At 41.1% G+C, this 15,999-nt stretch overlaps 1 protein-coding gene across 31 annotated transcripts in view; it reads right to left on the bottom strand.

Annotated features, from left to right (window-relative positions):
* ESRRG (estrogen related receptor gamma) overlaps positions 1-15,999 on the bottom strand; it is a 607,049-nt gene that overhangs the window by 425,906 nt on the left and 165,144 nt on the right. For 23 of the 31 annotated variants that reach the window (XM_045809601.2, XM_087856344.1, XM_087856329.1 and 20 more), the window contains one exon: positions 837-928. The exons of 6 other annotated variants lie outside the window; for them this stretch is intronic. The gene's annotated coding sequence lies outside the window, so the exon portion shown is untranslated. Of the gene's footprint in view, positions 1-836; positions 929-8,562; positions 8,654-15,999 lie in introns of all 31 variants that reach the window. 2 more of the 31 variants (XM_045809596.2, XM_045809605.2) reach the window with 1 other exon arrangement.

Genomic DNA, 15,999 nt, shown 5'->3' with positions numbered 1-15,999 from the left:
CGGCTCCGGGGGGAACAAAGAAATCACTGATATTACCTCGGAAGAGCTGACCATTTAGGGCGAAGGTATGTCACCTTTCCCGAGTTGAGAACCCATTTGAGAGACAGATGGAAGCAGGGACTGTTTCCACCAGAAGAACCCTTCCACATTCTGATGCTGTGGGACTGTCATTATGATGGGGCTCGTAAATGCAAGAGATGGACCTGGGTCTGGCTGACCATTGAGTAACTGATGGTACCCAAGAACAGGAGGCTGATTTTCCTTCAAATACGAACTGAAAAAGCCTTAACATCTAGGTATACTGGGAAAGTACTAGGCAGAGAATTGGTACTAGGCGGCATACCATGTACTTTTAGTAAGTTCACAGAAGACAGAATTACGAAGAGAAGGCTTCCTTTTGTAAGCACAGGACAAGACATTAAGAAAAATACTGTATTTTGCTTCTGCTGCATCCCCAAAAACCAGAATTAAGAAATTGTCTGACCCTGATAGCCAGGTTTAACAATCAAAACAGTAAATCAATAAAAATAGGTTCCTTTCAAAAGGAACCCCGCAATCACCGCAGCACACACTCAGTAAAGTCCAATCCGTCAGAATATCCCATAAAATAAAACACCCTAAAAGCATGAAAAATGACATTTTTGCATTTGAAAAAACAAATGAGAGAAACATGGGAGCCTCTTCATGTGTGTTGCTAATGAGATACATGCCAGGACCACAGTCAATCAAAGCCATCAAGAGGCCACTTAACCCTATAAGGTGCACCAGCTGGCATTATGTTATATAGGTTTCAAAATGAATATTAATATCTCCTACTCTTGTAGGGGACAGCTTACCTTTCAAACGGCAACAATGTTAGCGTAGGATTTTTTCCTTACATCTTCATAATTTAATATTGTTTCATTGATGAGCCAGTAAATTGTCAGCTCTATTCATGTATGTGACGTGAGCAAGGATCCAACCCAAAAAAGGAAAAAAAAAGTGAGGTCAGTTTCCTTGGCCACTGCATTTAATAAAATCTCCCAGGCAATAGAGTTAAGCACACATTAATAGCTATGGCTTCGCGCCCTGCCTTTAACAAGTCTTTGATTTTCCTATATATATACTCAGAGCCATCTTAACGCTCCAGCTAAGGTACAGTCCTCCTTTCTTATCTTAGTTTTCTTCTTTCTCAGTCTTATCAGATTTATTCATCTTCGGCTCCTCTCTCATTTATAGTGTATGCTCTGGTTAAGGTTTCAAAGCAGTTTCCGTGATAATTTCCATTTATAACTTGCAGGAAAAGAAATTCTATCACAGGGACCAATGGATTGTCTACTTATTTCACATCAGACTCAAAATATATGAACTTCTGCAAATATGAGGGGTCGGTCTGTTATTTCTCTGATCCTCAGAAAAGATAAAAGAGCGCAGGCAGAGAAACACAAGAGTTTCCTGACTGGAAAATCGTGAAGCTTCTGTTTTAAATAACTCCACAGTGGGTTTTAGCCAAACATGCCCCTCAAAATGCATTTCTGTTCGAGGTTGAATGTTTATCAGGAGAAATTGTGAGGTGGAGCCTCATGAAACTATCCACCTTCTACAAATCTTGACGGACAAACATGGCGATTCCACACGACTTAACGGAACATCTCTCCCATCTTGACCCTCCTCTAAAAGACAGCGCTTCAGAGCAACCACGTGACCCCTTGGACATCCGGGGGAGTTCACTGTGGGCTTGCAGCCCAGGGAAGGGGGAAGGAGAAGAGAAGGTTGTGAGCAGTGGAAAACTGAAAGGCCTCTAACAATTTCTTCAGTACACACTCCAGTGTGGTTTATCAAGGGAAAGATTTTCTCTCACGTCCCTTGAGGTATGAATGTGATCGCTGTAGCCTTTGGGGAGTGAACACTTCAAAGAGACGCCTGAATCATCATGAGCAGGTTCTCAGAGGGGCTCTAAATCATATGCACTGAAGACACCCTTCACACCCACAGCTTTTGCCCTTTTCTTTCTGAAGTTAAAAGTAAAACGCTTGACAATTAAGCAAGTTGAGGTTTCAATTCCAACTGTGCCTTAATACCCCCAGACTACAGAAAAGCAACTGGACTCAGACTCTGATCATTTGCTTTCATATTGAAGAGGAATGACTTGATTACTGGAAGACAAAGGGATAATTAGTAAAGAACTTCTTGCAGACAGTGAGAGCTGAAGATCTACTAAGCCCAGAGACCAAGAAGTTTTCCAGTGGAGACTGGAAACTGATAGACTCTAGAATCAGGAAAGAAAGGTGCTCTGCAAATAAAAATAGGAAGATGTCTCCAGTACATTCAATAAGCAAGAAAGAAGACAAGATGACTCGAACGTAGGAATTCAACCCTATTTATTTCCTGGGACTGTGAACACAGGAGGCCTGTTCAAAAGTTATAATTTGTGTAAGTCTAAGGAAACATTAGGAGAGAACCCACCCAATGGACACTACTGGGTAAGATGTCTGAGGGGAACTAATTTAGGTTGTTAATTTTTCTTAAAAGAAAGCTTATAACTTAAGAGGTACAGATATACCTTGGAGATACTGGAGGTGGGTTTCAGACCACGGCAATGAGCAAGAATTGCAAGGAAACAAGTCAAAGGAATGTTTCCATTTCCCCGTGCATATAAAAGTTATGTTTACACTATATGTAGTCTATTAAGTGTGCGATAGCATTATGTCTAAAAAACAAAGTACATACCCTTTTATAAAAATATCTTATTGCTAAAAAATGCTGACCATCATCGTAATTTCTTTGTGGTAGAGGGTCTTGCCTCAGTGTTGATGGCTGCCGACTGGTCAGGGTGGTGGTGGCTGAAGGCTGGGGTGGCTGAGACAATTGCTTAAAATAAGCCAATGAAGTTTGCCAAATCAATTGACTCTTCCTTTCACGAATGATCTCTCTGTGGCACATGATGTTGTTTGATCACATTTTACTCACAGTAGAACTTCTTTCAAAATTGGGGTCAATCCTCCCACACCCTGCCTCTGCTTTATCAACTAAGCTTATGTAATATTGTGAATCCTTTGTTGTCATTTCAAATCTTCACAGTATCTTCAGCATTTTCACCAAGAGTAGATTCCATCTCAAGAAACCACCTTCTTTGCTCAGACACAAGAATCAACTCCTCATCCATTAAAGTTTTGTCATGAGGTTAGACAATTCAGTCACATCTTCAGGCTCCACGTCTAATTCTGGGTCTCTTACTACTTCTACCCATATCTGTAGGTACTTCTTCCATTGAAGATTTGAACTCCTCAAAGTCATCCATGAGAGCTGGAATCAACTTCTTCCAAACACTTGTTAATGGTGATATTTTGACCTTTTCTCATGAATTACAAATGTTCTTAATGGCATCTAGAATGGTGAATCCTTTCCAAAGGTTTCAATTTATTTTGCTAAACCAATCAGAAGAATCATTATTTATGGCAGCGGTGGCCTTACAAAATATATTTCTTTTCTTTTTTTAAGAGAAAGAGAGAGAGAGAGAGCCTGAGCCGGGGGGGGGGGCACCAGTAGGGGCAGAGAGAGAGGGAGAGAAAGAATCCTAAGCAGGCTCCACTCTCAGTGTGGAATCCCATGCAGGGCTCAATCTCATGACCCTGAGATCATGACCTGAGCCAAAATCAAGATCAGATGCTTAATTGACTGAGCCACCCAGACACCCCATAAAATGTATTTGTTAAATAATAAGAGTTGAAAGTCACAATTACTCCTTGATCCATGAGCTGCAGAATGGATGTTGTGTTTGCAGGCATGAAAACAACATTAACCTTGTTCATCTCCATCAAAACTCGGGTGACCAGGTGCATTGTCAATAAGCACCCATATTGTGAAGGGAATCTTTTTCCTGAGCAGTAGGTCACAACTGTGCACTTAAACTATCCAGTAAGCCATGTTAAAAAAGATATGCTGTCATCCAGGCTTTCCTGTTCCATGTATAGAGCATGGGCAGGTATAATTCCTAAGAGCCCTAGGATTTTCAGAACGGTAAATGAGCACTGGTTTCAACCTCAAGTCACAAGCTGCATGAGCCCCTAACAAGAGAACCAGCCTGTCTTCTGAACTTATGAAGCCAGGCGCTGACTTCTCTCTAGTTATGAAAGTCCTAGGCGGCATCTTCTACTAACAGAAAGCTGTTTTATGTACATTAAAAATCTGCTGGGTAGCGTAGCCACCTTCACAGATGATCGTAGCTCGACCTTCTGGATCACTTGCTTCAGTTTCCACATCAGCACCTGCTGCTTCACTTTGTCCTTTGATGTTATAAGGGCAGCTTCTTTCCTTAAACCTCATGAAACAACCTCCACTAGCTTCATACTTTCCTCCTACAGCCTCCTGACCGCTCTCAGCCTTCATAGGATTGAAGAGTTAGGGCTTGCTCTGGATTGGGCTTTGGCTTCAGAGAATGACGTGGCTGGTTTGGTCTTCTACCCAGACCTCTAAAACTTTCTCCATATCAACGACACGTGTCTTACTTTCTTAGCATTCCTGTGTTCACTGGGAGTAGCACCTTTAATTCCCTTTAGGAACTCTCCCTTTGCATTACAATTTGGCTGACAATATTTGGACGAAGAGGCTTAGCTTCTGGCCTGTCTCAGCTTTTGACACACTTTCCTCATTAAGCTTAATCATTTGTAGCTTTTGATGTAAAGTGAGAGACGTGTGACTCTTACTTTTACTTGAACACTCAGAGGCCACTGTAGGCTTATTAATCGGCCTAATTTTAACATTGTGTCTCAGGGAATGGGGAGGCCAGAGGGGAGAGAGAGAAGGACAACGGCCAGTTGGTGGAGCAGTCAAAACACACACATTTATCCATTAAGTTCACTGTCTTCTATGAGTGCAGTTCGTGGACACCCAAAACAATTACAATACTAACATCAAAGATCACTGATCACCAATCACCATACCACATACAATAACAAAAAAGTATGAAATATTGTGAGAATTAGCTAAATGTGACATCAAGTAAATGCTGTTGGGAAAAAAAATGACACCAATAGACTTGCTTGATGCAGGGTGGCCAGAAACCTTCAATCTGTAAAAACACAGTATCTGAAAGTGCAATCAAACAAAGCACAATAAAATGAGGTGTATCTTATAAAAGAAGGATCAAAAATCCTTCAGGTGCTGATTTCATCAGACAAGAAATTGCTATCTGTGTTTAATTGCCAATGGTCATGATCGACATGGCTGTGATTTTGAGTTAACAATTAAAATACACAACTTGTCAAAGCCCGTCACTGAAATTAATGAAAATTCAAAATAATGTTCACATTATGATAACAGTTTTTGGAATGAGTTCTCCTTTTGATCCCACACACAGAGCTTCTGTGGGAGCAGAGGCATTCCACTCAGGATCATGCTATTTGGGATCTCCCATACACACAGGAGGCAGCTCACATCAGCCATCAGTGACATCCTGCTTTCAGAGTCTTGGGGAGGAAGAATTACCACCTTAGCTACTAAACTCCCTCTCAGTGATGTGCAAGGTGTTTAGAAATTGCTACAAGGAGAGAAAAGACGGATGCATAGTGCTTCTATAATTCGTGAAAAAATGTGGAGTCTTCTAGGACCAAAGGTACATGAACTCATTGTCCCGTGGGCAACTGGGATCCTGTTATTTGGGAATTCTTGGGAGGTGGGGGGAAGGATGAATTGGAATCCAGCTCTTTACCTACTCTTTCCCAACTTTATCACATATATCTCAGGCTTTATTTCATGTTCTGTCCCATTCAGGGGTCCTGGGTGAGGGAAGACAGATGGGCACTGGAAGGGTATGGGAATTTAGTCCCATTACCTCAATGATCTCCTCTTACTACAAAATGCACTATACATTTTCCTAGATTAATTCTGTTCTAAATGGTGACAATCAACCCAAGTGGAAGATTTCTTATTCAATACTGCAGGTAATCTAGTGAAGAACAGAAAACAAAATTGTTGTAAACTTCTAGAAGTTCAGTTACAGTGTGAGTGAGCAATTCTTTTGTGAGGAATCCAGAAACTCACTACTTTTTATGTAATTTTTCTGTCTGGAAATATTCTGAATTACAAACAACCAGTTTTAAAATGTATACAGGACACTATTTTGTAAACTAGGAACTGCTTATATTCAATTAATTATTGAGATAGGACAACTTGAACTGACAAAAAAAATTAATTCCAGGATTAAAAACTACCGATACATTCCCATGGATTTTGTATTGCACAACTTCAGGGGGCACCCTACACATAGATTACAACGTGAACGGTGCTATCCCACTATAGTTGCATAGCACGGGGTTAGGGGAGGAAGCATCTGTATCCCAGAGAAGGATTTTTTAAAAGATCTATTTCTTTATTTTTTGAGAGAGAGACCACATGCAAGCAGAGGGAGGGGCAGAGGGTGAGGGAGAGAGAGAGGGAGAGAAGCAGACTCCCTGCTGAGCGCTCCAGAGCCCACATGTGGGGCTCGATCTCATGACCCATGAGATCATGACCTGAGCCAAAATCATGAGTAGGATGCCCAAATGAGCCCCCCAGGCGCCCCCCAGAGGGTATTTCTAGAGCAAATCCAGAGAACTAAATTACCGGGGTCCCTTCACTCCAAGTCACTGACTCCAGGGCAATAAGACTTGCACCACCACCTTCCGCCATCAACAGTCTCTAGGTTGTTGCAGTCAGCTCACACGGAATTACCTCCCTACCTTCAGAGGAGAAAGATCTGTTCTTTGAGTTCCAAAACAGTACTAAGAACGGGTATTCCAATAAAAAGAGAAACCACTTAGCACAGAATGTTCCTGAAACGTAGTAGCACTACAGTAGAACCCAACTATTAACGGCCCTGCTATCCTTGGAGAAAAGCACATTTTGAATTCCCAAACCTTAGGACTACATCTTACCGGGAGGCATTACCTGTAATCTACTTACATACACATACAAAAGCCTGTGCATAATATAGTCTCAAAAATGAATAGATAGCAGTAGGTTTTTAAAAGGGAAAACACAAATAGTCCCTTTAATCCTTCTGAATATAACTTTAGAGTACAGTCAGATAGAAGATACACAGAAGAAATTCCTCAACTTCCCCTGCCATATGTTGTTTCTGTGGTTCTAAATAGGGTTGATTATTTGAAGATTTTTTTTCAAGATTTCAATAGACGTAATCAGAAAAGATTTTCCCAGGCCGGCATGGGATATTCAAACAAGCTACTGGTTATTGGGAAGATTTGGGGCAAAGAGGGCTTTAGCTCCCCACCCCTCACCAATCTTGCCATAATAAGAGAGAAAAATGGAACAATGTAAGCAACGTGGTATTTTAAAATGTCCCTTGAAAGGGAGAGTAGATCAGAGACTGTGATGCCGTTTTGAAAGTGGACAATAATCCATCAATTTCGATACAGCTTTTTCAGCGATGGCTACAACGTTAAGCTTTCCCCCAGTTAAAGTGAGCTCCAACTTAGAATTCCAGATTTAGATCTCCTAGTACTTGCCACTTTATAGCTAGTCTTCCCAAATTCAATAACACTGGCTACCTTCAGATGCAATTTCTGACAGAGGAAGCTCTTCTGTGAAGGCAGGATAGTTTAAAAATAAGAGGCTGAGATTCTTGACTCTAACACATTGCCAATCATTTTCCTCCCACTCTGACCCTGGTAGTGTTGGAAAGTCAGGAAGGGAAAGGCAAGGGAATAAGTAGCAGAAGAGAAGAAGTAAATGACAGACTAAAAGAAAAGAAAAATAATGTGAATAAAGAGGAAGATGAACTATGAGTGAACACAGAGTCCATTCACCCCAAGTCGGAGTACATTAACGCTCTCCAATGGAGTGCAAATTCCTTGCGGTTCAGCCTCCTCTCTGGAGGATGCAGGAATACCAGTGCTGGCTAGATGTTGGAGATGATCCACTCCGAAGCCCACATTTCACCAGGGAGGAAAGGGAGGCCTTGGAAAGCAAAGTGACTTACAAAGTCATGATCAGAATCAGGTTCACGGTGAACCAGCCCTAGCCCCTACCAACCACACCTGCCTTAAAGCAGCAATGGTTTTTCCAAGCCGTAGACAATCGCTCATGACTCAACAGTGAAGTAAGATGGAGGTGCCTTTCTCTGTGGGATGGTGGGGGGGAGGAACACGGGTCAACTTACTTTGAACTTGCAGAACAGCCGGAGTTGGCAAGGCCACAGCCGAGCCAGCTTCCGGGGCAACCTGACTCTTGGTGACAGCATACTTTGAATTTAGAGGGACAAGCTCTAAGCCTCATTTTTTTATAGTCCCAACAAACCATCTCTTGTGGTGATTATGACATAACATTTCTGGTGATTAATAAAGAGCTCTTCGTTACATCAGTCAGCTTATAATTAACAGTGCCCCCATCTTTAATAAAATATACAAAATGATATGAAACAAATGAGGGATACCAAGTGGTAGATAAAACCTAAGTCCAAATGATATCATCATCCTCTACGGGTCAAGAAGGAGGCAAAGCAGCAAAGGAGGGAGGGAAGAGATGACTGAGGAGTGTTCACGAAGGGAATGGGGAGGAGGAAGGAGGCATTTGTTCAATCAGTACCTATTTTCAGAATTTCCTTCAAGCTGGCTTGGACTGAGAGCCATCAATTATTTAAAAGATGTAACATGATGCTTCCTTTGTTGAGGCAAATCTGCAAGCAGACCCCGAGAGAAAATAAAAAATGAATTAGGCAGAATGTATTAGTCTGCTTGAAGAAAACAAAGACTTAGCTGTTGGGACTGTCTCTGTTTTAGAAATAGTTCGGTTTTGTCTCTTAAAATCCACAAACCTTCTTTTTTTCTCTCCTTACCTATTTATTTATTATTTTCTACAGTAGCTCATACAAAAAGAGGAATGAATCATTTCCTAAACTTCTTTCTTTTCAGATTCAGCTTGATGTATTGTCTTCATTTAAATTACAAATACACTAATCTGAAACACTGTTTACCAAGTAGCATTTTAAATGAAAGATACAAGAAATTGCATCACTCACATTTTAAAAATGACTTTAGACTCTGGACCTCATAAAAAACAGCCGACAGCGTTCTCTGTCTTGGCTGCTATATTTCAGTCCGGTGAATGAAATTCAATTAGTGAGCTTTGTACTTAGGACATTATGATTCTGATGGTTGGTCTGATCAAACCCGGTGTGCCAAGCCCTAGTTCTGTTTTTTGGGTTTTTTTTTTTTGGCAGACTGCAGTTAAGGGGGAAAAGAAACCCAATAGGGCAGGTTGGCATGAAGAAAGTTAGTTTTCAGAGCAGCTTACTTTTCACCATTATTAAAAAATATGGGAGGAGTAGAGCTGTTCCCCAGAACAGCTCATTATTTACTAAGTGAATGGATTAACTTTTTGAGAAACCTCAATGCTTGAGTCTGTCATTACCAGTTTTAGTACTTTCTCAAAATAGCAATCAGCCTCAAACAAACCAGTAATGGACTACAACCGATGCATTACAGATTGAATTCATGCTTAGGTTTTGATCTGTCTCAGCTGGTGTTCCAAAAAGCAAGTACAGACTGGAATCTTGCCGATGTTTTTCTAACCCTTCTAACCCAGAATTACACAAAGCGACAAGCACCTAACAGGAAACCGTGAGCCTTTACAGTGTAGACTCAGACCGCACCATCAGTTCAAGAGGTGCTCCATCTTGAACACTTGAAGAACGCTAACACTTGAAAACAAAACCACACACAGCAAAAACCACAGGGCTGAAGCCAAGTGCATCGCACGCCTTGGTCCCCCATCTGGACGACGGCGCTCTGATTCAAGAGCATGGCATGTGCATGGATCAAACAGAATGGTAAGGGCGAATCCAACTGATCATTACATGGCTTGACTCTTTGAAAAAAGGTAGACAAGGAATAGCGGAGACTTTAGAAGACTATACCGCCATTGGTCTATTAATAACAATCTTAATTCACCAACTGAGATCTGAGGATCCGTCTGAATTCCAGAGGTTCTTTTGTTGTTGTTGTGTAAACACAGACCAGCTCACATCCCGTCTTTGCTTCTCTCACAGGGAATGACACCACTGTCCGACTCATTGCACGGACAGAAAGCAAGGAATCTGCCTTGGCATCTCTTTTCTCTCATCACCATTATCCATTCCATCTCCAAATCCTTCCCTCTTTGGGGAAAACAATTACGGGAACAATCATATGAAATTCCAGAAGTGACATCTGACTTCTTGGTACACTCTTTGGAAACTTGTTCTAGAGGCTTTAAATTTTTCCTGAGAGTGACCCAGGATTCAGTATAGATGGGCAGCCTTGACTCCTTGTGCCCTTGGAGCTATTTTTCTCTGACTCAAAAACTGTATAACCCCATCTGTTATTGATATGAACACATCACATTGATGGGTGTTTTTGTTTTTTTTAAGATTTATTTATTTATTTGAGAGAGTGAACGAGCACTCGGGGGTGGGTTCGGGGAATGAATCTCAAGCAGACTCCTCACTGAGCATGGGGCCCGATGCAGGGCTCAATCCCATGACCCTGAGATCATGACCTGAGCCGATCAAGAGTCGGACACTCAGCCAACTAAGCCACCCAAGCACCCTGATGGTTCTTAATTTTTTAAAATTTTTTTCAAAGTTTTCATTTTAATTCTAGTTAGTTAACAGTGTTATATTAGTCTCAGGTGCACAATACAGTGCTTCAACACTTCTATACATCACCTGGACATCGATGGTTTTTAAATGATAAAGAATCCGCTCCGAAGTGAATCTTTCTTAGTTCAGGCACAAAAGGGAAAATGCACATTCACTGCCTCAGATGTGTCTTCTCAGAATTGGTTAGTAAAACGTGGTGCAAGAGTGGCGTACTCCAGCTTGCTAGAACTGACTCTGTGGATCTCTTCTCAGATCCATGTTGTGTGACGTCATGTTGACAGCTTGAAATCAGCCACCATGGGACTATTTACACCACAGAGATCAGCAAACATTACAAATCCGGTGGGTTTTTTTCTTTTTTTACCTTCCAGAGAGACAGATTACCAGCACATCACTGAAAAAGGCTTTCATTTGTTTCCTTCGTAACAAATAAAAAAATACTATAGAGTGTCCTGCGTCAGCACCCATCTTTCCCTCTTTTCCTCTTAAGGTGGAGACTGGCCAGCAGTTCACCAAACTCATCTTCTCCTATTCCTTGGCACATGGCAACTCCATATTCCCCAGCCACCCTTCCAGTTAGGTGTGGTCATGTGATGGAGCTTTCCTCCATGGAAACAGAGCAAAAGTGACAGAATCTTCCCCAAACGTGGTCCACAAAACGCTCCCACACACTATATTCTGTAGCCTTCCCCTTTCGACAGGCTCTTGCAGATGACACGGGCAACCTTGGATGCCATTTACTGAAGTCGGAGAGCAACAGGATAGAAGGAGCTTAGCCTTCAAATCACCACATGAAAGAGACTCGCTTCAGTCAGGAATACCCATTGTGGATTATATGGACTTATGTTTAAACCAGTTACTCTTTGGTGGTTTGTTGGCTACGCCAGTCACTACTGCCATAACTAAACACTCTTTCTCTTCTTTCAACTATTGTCCTTCCTCCATCCAGCGGACAGAATAAATCTAGGTAATCCAGGGATGAGGGCTCGTTAAGATTGAGAAGATAGAAACAGGGGGCCTAATATGTTATTAATTTCTCACTTAGAGCTTTTATTTCACTTGAGAGTTTTTGGTTCCCTGTGTTATTCAACAGTCATCTGCTAGAAAGCTGTGTTATTGCCACACGCTTGTGGTGGCGTGTACAGCTAATTCTTTTTCACTTCCGTAATGTCACCTAAATGAAATGTCACAGTTTAGAATCATTTCCATGTTAGAAATCTATGAAGAATCCAATCCATAGGCCCCACAACTTGTCAAGGAAATTAACTCTCTAAAGACAGTATCGATATTATACAATTAAAATGAGAGCTCTTAACGTATTTAATTTCCCCCGACCTGACTTTCTTCAGTCATTATGGACAAAAAGTATGAATTCATTACTTGCAAATAGCCTGGATTGCTTAATATATTCTAGAAGGAACGAAGACACCCCCTTGCGTGCACATGCACACACATACATTCTAGCATACGTGTCTCTCTAGCAAGGGCAAAAATAATAATGAAGGTAAAGATAAACAACTATAGTAAGTTGTTAACCATGTAGACTCAGTATAGCGGAATTATAAATGTATTTTTAGTCTATATGTTTGATTCTGAAGGCTTTCTCATTCTATAACACTCATGATGAAGAAAGAAAGGGAGGGAGGGAGGGAGGGAGGGAGAGAGGGAATGAAGTAGGAAAATCAAAAGATTGTTCAGTCTCTCCGTGTTACTTACTATAGAAAGGATCCCACGTTTTCCTCCCTATAAACGTGTATAAGGAGTCTATTTGGGGGTGTTTGGGATTGTTGTGTTTTTAAAAATTTAACAATCATAGCTCTGAAGCTTAATCACTTGTATGTGTTACAAGACCAGATGGTTCAAGTGGGTGTTTGTTTACAAGCTCTTTGCATAAGGTTTTTAGCTGCTTTTTAGACCAAAGCTGAGTATTTCAACGAACAAAGGAGGCAATGAGGAATCAATGAGAAAGCACTGGATTTCATATGTCCCTGGGCTGCTAGCCTTCACTCTGCCATCACTCTGTGCACTTTTACAAGGCTGTATTTAGGGCCCAAGAAACAATAACATATGCTTAATGTGCTTTGAGTTCTTTATGGAACTCTGCCAGACTTTGGAGGAGAAAGGTGTCTATCACGGACTCGATGCTATTCGGAAAGCTGTCAGTAAGCCAACTAGAAAAGAACAGAGCACGCTGCCTTCCCAACACCTTCCCCATCCTGAAACTCGAGAATTTAATGGTTCCTGTTTCTACTGGCTTCTTGAACTGTGCTGTTCTGACCAGCCACATCCACCTCCTGCTCCCTCCTTCTGGATGCGGATGAAAAAAGAGAAAAGAAAACTTTCGTGGTGACTCCCCCATTCTTTGTTTCCTGTCCATTAACCACACAGTCACTATCTGCGCGGACACAGAGGATGCAGGTTTATTTACTGCAAAGTCAGTCACATAATACTAACGTTTCCTTAAAGGAGAATGAAAGGTTGCATCAAGGCACGAACTTTCATGGTTTTGAAAAGATGAGAGTGTATTTCTTGTTCTCTGGATGAGAAAGACCCCTTCTCCCAGTCACCATCTGTGCTCACACTTACCTTCCTTTGATGGAAACGAGGCAGTCAATGCTTGCTTAACTTCATTCTTAATAAGATTAATAATGATGAGCACGGTTGGCACACCTGGCATTAATATCTTACATCATAAGCTGTCTGTCCTTTATGGGTTACCCAAACCACTGACTTTCTTATCACCATCCGATCAGTTCCAAGAAATAAGGTGTCTGAGGTGAAAAAGGCAGTACGGGAATATCTGAGCATCTCAACGAGCTTGCCTCTGTCATAGTCTACAACAAACTAGCCAGAGAGTACAAGCTAACAAAAATGTGTTTGAGCTTTATCATTTCATGCCTTTAATTCACCTCTTTTATTAGTTTGGGGGTAAAAAATAACTCTTTCATTAATTCCTTTGGATTAACTCAGCCAAATGTGGTATCATTTGACCGTGTCTGTAGGGTAAGGGATGTGATGGATTCACTGTTAATTCTCCAGAGAGCCACGCAGTTTCTAGCACATAGCAGGTGCTCCTGAAAGTATAGTGAATGAATGAAGGAATGACTTACTAGACAGGGCTCTTCTCTTCCAACTGTAATGAACTCAAAGCTTAATTTAACATATGTCATTAGCCTTTACAAAGTAAAGTTAAAGCATCTTGATAAGTTAGCACATTCATGATTTATGTGACTGTTTGGCCTCCTGAAGGCAACTTTTAAGAAAGAGCGGTTCCGTTGTTTATAGCCTTTAATAATGGGGAGTGTATCTGGTCAAATTCAAACAGACTTGAAATACTGTCTTGATTATCAACAAAAGAAATCAAACTTAGCACCTACGCTTGTCCATGGCACCAGTGGCCACCACAGGCTAGTTGTTATGGATTGAGTATTTGTGCCCATAAGTCAAATTCTTATGTTGAATTATAACACACAATGTCACAGTGGTTTGGAGGTGGGGACTTGGGGAAGTGATTCGGTCATGAGGGTGGCCCAAGAGAGCTCCCTTGCCCCTTCTGCTATGTGAGGTTACAGTGAAAAGACAGCTTTCATAGGAAGGAGACTACACCAGATATCCACTCTGCTGGCATCATGATCTTGGAATCCCCAGTCTCTAAAACTCTAAGAAGTAAACTTCTATTATTTAGAAGCCACCCAGTTTATGGTATTTTGTGAGAGCAGCCCAAATGGACTAAGACAGTAGTCAACCCTCCACAAAACTCGTCCAATGAATGACTAAACAACTGCCGGCTTTGTATCAAGATAAAGACCCTGCCTGAGCGAAGATTACGCCAACCTCGATTCCTGATTTCCTAACTATCCTTTCATTACTGGGAACCATGATGATTTATTTGTATTTGTGACATAACATTCGTGGTCCTGAGAAACAAGAATGTTTAAAATCAAGACGTGATTCCTCTAATCATCTCCTTCTAGCAAACATGGGGAAAATCTAGCAAGGTCTTGGCACACATGGCTCTCCTTATCTGCAGACCCAAGGAGAGTAGGAACACCAGTAGTAGCCATGAAATATCACTCATAGTCACTATTTATGTTTTATATACTGTCAGCAGCATGGTCATTTAGCATCAGACACCGTTCCCCAAGGCACTTAGATGATGCAGCAAGTGTCAATACTGATGTTACCATTTATAGGCCAATAAACACCCTTTGAACAATATTAGTAATGTTAAGCTTAGGTAGCACTCCTAGTATTAATGCCTTAACACAGATATATTGCTATAAGCATAGTTTACAGCACAGAACATAAACACAAATCCAGTGATAATAATAAATCACTTTCTTGACTGCTTAGAAAACATACTGCCGAAGTGGGCTTTATGCATTACACAATGGAGCAGAAGGCAGCGATATATATTTAAATTTTCCATTTTTAAGCTGTCACTCAAAAACTTTTCATACTTTTTTTAGCTATTGATCTTACTGGCTTGTGATAAGACTTCAACTGCTTGGTTGGGCTGTTTTTAGCTTCTGCTTCTTATTAAAAGAGCTAAATCAGGAATCAAAAAATGCTACTAATTTAGTATTTTTCAATAGAAATGAAAGCTAAAAACAGCACCAAAATAGTGTAACTCTCTTCTTGTATTGCCCTAGAATCCCACATTTAATTACCATGTGGTGTAGCATAATAATGGGTATAATGAAGCCATGTATCACTATATATATATGAAAAGAAAAGCTTGTATTAAATGTGCTAAAATAATTATTACAGGTTTTCCAATACTTTCCATTAAATACTTTTGTACAGTATTATACAGATACTATGTATACACACACATATACGTTCTGTACCATATATTGGTTCTGCATGTGTGTATATACAAAGGGAGAGGTTCCACAGTTTTATTTTCCCCCCTTTTTTCTTTCATTTGCAAGGAAACATCCATCCTTAATGTTCTGGCTACCCCTTACTTACAATCTACAGGCTGCATCTAAACAATCAAAACAGCATCAGCAGAACAGCTGGGGTGGTTGACCAGTTAGCTCCTCAAGCAACTCATGCAAGGCCTCTGAATACACACAGTTTGGGCTTTGAGTGGCAAATTCTGTACCACAATCAGAAAACTTCCCAACATTGATTTTGGACTCAGCACCTTGTTCTCTCAAACCTATGTCTGCTCTCCCATCAGACTTTCCATGAGCTGTTTGGCAGACTGTGATTCATGTCTCCCCTCAGTGCTCAGCCCCAAAGTTCAAGGCTCAGCGTGGACGAGGCAGTGGCCCTCCTAGTTAATTGCCCATATTTTGCAAAGGGCCGCATGGAAAGGGGAAGCCACAGCCTCCAAGGCCAGGATCCATAATAAACATTCCCATGACGAATGAGTC

This window comes from Ursus americanus, chromosome 2, assembly GCF_024610735.1.
Source record: "Ursus americanus isolate L20-20 chromosome 2, mUrsAme1.1.p, whole genome shotgun sequence".
Classification (NCBI taxonomy): Eukaryota; Metazoa; Chordata; class Mammalia; order Carnivora; family Ursidae; genus Ursus; species Ursus americanus.
This window is presented reverse-complemented; position numbering and strand designations above follow the sequence as displayed.